Raw genomic sequence first — 3,138 nt, forward strand, 5'->3', positions numbered from 1 at the left:
CATTAAAAAAAAATTTAATAAAAAAAATAAATAAAAATAAACTTCCTTTTAAATGTTCCAATCCAGTTATTTACTTTTAAAGGAAAGTATTTGCCAATTTAATACCTGGATCCATATCAGTAGCCGTAAAGAGGGGATAGTTCTGAAGTGGCTACAATGCCCAGCCTGTCGGCCCACTCTGCTGCCCCCAGAGTCTCACACACACACACACACACACGCGCGCGCGCAGCACGGTGCGTGCGACACACACCCATCCCACACATCCCACATGACGCACACGCGTGAAACGGTACACGACACCGAGAACACGTGGTACGCAAACTACGCACGCTCACCCCACACAACGCCCAGGCGCACAACCACGTGACCGCTGCCAGACTAACACCGTGGCCGCACCCGCCGTAGTGGCGCAGCGCACACAGAGCGCAGGCGCGCGCTGGCCACACCCAACGTACACGCCCTGAATCCGGCTGCACACAGAACACACCCCCACCGCAACGCCTGCGAAACTAGCACACGACGCAGCCACGTCTGCCACAACGCACAGCAGGTGAGATGTGCGGGCACACGCGCGCAGAGCCCACACTCTTAAGAAAAAGAAAGGTGGAAGGAAAGCCCGGGAAGTGGTGTTTTGGGTAATTATCCGTTTCCTTGCAGTGCTTTTCCGCATTGTCTAAATTTCCTACAAGGAGCAGGTATCGATTTATAACCTGAGGAGAGGATCACCATTTTGTCAGCCAGTGGTTCCTTCCTGTGGCAGCCCCTGGCCCCCGTGGATCGGTGCCCCGGTGCCCGTTATGTTGGTTTCCTGGCAGAGGAAGTTGCTGGTGGCCTGGGGAATCCAGGGATTTTCTGCGAGGGCGTCGCTCAGCCCTTGGCCCCTCCATCTGGCCTGCCTCGAATCTAATTTGGCTCCAAGGATGCCAGGGTAGGGGGCCCAGGCTCTGGCTCCCTGCAGGGTCTCTGGCTCAGTCCTACCACCCTACCCCGCTCTCCCATCGTTTTGTTCCGTGGAATGGAGTTTGTTTATTTGCACTTACTTTGTGTATTTACTTATTTTGAGTTTATTATATTTTGCTTATATGTTTATTTATTTTGAGAAAGACAGAGAGAGAGACTGCACTTGTGTGTAAGTTGGGGGAAGGGCACAGAGGGAGAGAGAGGCAGAGCTCTGTGCTGTCCTAAGCAGGCTCTGTGCTGTCAGTGTAGAGCCCGACTCAGGGCTCGATCCCACGAGCCGTGAGATCATGACCTGAGCCGAAATCAAGAGTCGGACGCTTAACTGATGGAGCCAACCAGGTGCCCCTACTGATATATTTTCATAGGTTACAATTGCAGAGGGCTGACCCGATGTCCAGAGGCTGTTAGCCACAGTGATGCATAATATTCAAGCAGAATTGTGGTCAAGGGTGCAAACTTTGTCTCCCACATTCTCCATCAGATTGAAGGGTGCAAAAGAGTGGGCGTTCACCTTCTGGCTTTACAATTTGTTCTGCTGAGTCTGTACGTCACCTGATCTCTTGTAGGCTCCCGGAGCCACATGCTTCGCCTTCTGATGGCAGCCCAGAGTCCCTGAGAAGTGTCGCTTTGGTAACTGGACACCTTCCAAGCTCCCTGCTCCTTTTGGGGGCAGGGATGACACGTCTGGATTCGAGAAGGAGCAAAGGTCCTGGGGCTCAATAAGCATGGTTGTGTTGCCATCCTGAGGCGAGACACCTGGACAAGATATGTGAATACTAGGGTTTCTGATACTAATACAAACTTGTTCCAATCCAATCCAACAGCAATAGCAGGGTTACTGTTCTCCCTCTGAGCAAGGCTCGAACAACGTGTCAGTCTCCGATGGGACAGTAAATACTATACGATGAACAAAATCAGGTTTCTTATTTTGTCTGTGTTACCCGAGAAGCCGAGGAGATCACAGACATTGGGTGCACGATGCCAATGCTGGTGATTTCATAAACAAGCTAAGAAAGTGTAATGAGCAAGGAGACGCACACACACGGGGGTATCCACCAGATGGACTTTGGCGGTGTGAGGGAACAGGGACGTGGAAACTGGAGCCTGAGGTGTAACAGCAGATGAGCAAAGCTAGGGCTGAGCAAACGAGTTCACGCCAAAGGAACAGCACGCATGGACACCCTGAGGCAGGAGAGGACAGACGACGCACAGGACCTCAAAGGAGCAGAGTGGCGACAAACGGGAAAGCCGGTGAGCCCACACTGGCTGAGACTGAAGGGCTGGGGCGGGATGCAGACCAGGAAGCCACATCAGGTTTTGGCGTTTATGTGCCGGGCAATGTGACACGTGAAGGACACGTTTTCAACAAGTACGCAGCAGTATGTAAGGCATTCAAGAATATGAAAAAGAATACGACCCACACCACCTGGGCTCAACATCTCTGTGCCTCCAGGTGGAGTCTTGTTGGCTTGATCTGTGCTGTAGTGGGTTGACCCCTCTGCACCCCCCACTGGCTTCCTCTTGAATTCGTCCAGGGGGAGCCCAGTAGGAGACTGGAGGGCACAGGAGTGAGGGATTGATTAGGTCAGGCTCCATCTATGCAGTCCTTTTGTTCCTGGTAACTGCCTCTTTAGCTCAGCTGGTGGGAAACACCCCAAGGGCCCTTGTGGTGTCCCAGAACCCTGACCTTACCTTTGTAAACAACCCCTCAAAACTTACTCAGTTGAGTGTGCCTGCTGTTTCCTGCAAGGACCCACCTCCTGGCCTCAGGAATAAAGGACAGGGACATTTGTGTGTCTCTCCTCGGTTAAAACCCCTTCTTGTCCCTCAAAAGTAACCACTATACTTCATGCTGTGTTCTCATCCCCTTGCTTGGTTTTCTGCTCTTAGCCCCTCACTTACAGCCGCAGCTCCCAGCGCTCTGCCCCGCACTTTCTGTTCCAGTGCAGTCTTGGGATCAACTCCCAGTTTTCAGCAATAGCATTTTTTTCGTTGTTTTTGTTTTGTCTGAGGACTTGCTCTGGCCATCAAAGTCTACTTTGTCCCCATCACCGCATGCCAGAAGTACCCGGGAATTAATCCCTCCTCCCAGCAGTCCTCAAACAAATATGGACGGGAGTTGGTGCATTAATACTCCAGCTCCCTCACCTCTCCGATGAGATACCCTGGGACACAGGG

At 52.0% G+C, this 3,138-nt stretch overlaps 1 long non-coding RNA gene across 1 annotated transcript; it reads left to right on the forward strand.

Annotated features, from left to right (window-relative positions):
• Positions 1-391: 391 nt before the first annotated feature.
• On the forward strand, positions 392-2,396 carry LOC123578382. Its single transcript, XR_006702349.1, has 2 exons — positions 392-550; positions 1,442-2,396. It is a non-coding gene; the product is annotated as an uncharacterized LOC123578382 (long non-coding RNA).
• Positions 2,397-3,138: the final 742 nt, after the last annotated feature.

This window comes from Leopardus geoffroyi, chromosome E2, assembly GCF_018350155.1.
Source record: "Leopardus geoffroyi isolate Oge1 chromosome E2, O.geoffroyi_Oge1_pat1.0, whole genome shotgun sequence".
Lineage (NCBI taxonomy): Eukaryota > Metazoa > Chordata > Mammalia > Carnivora > Felidae > Leopardus > Leopardus geoffroyi.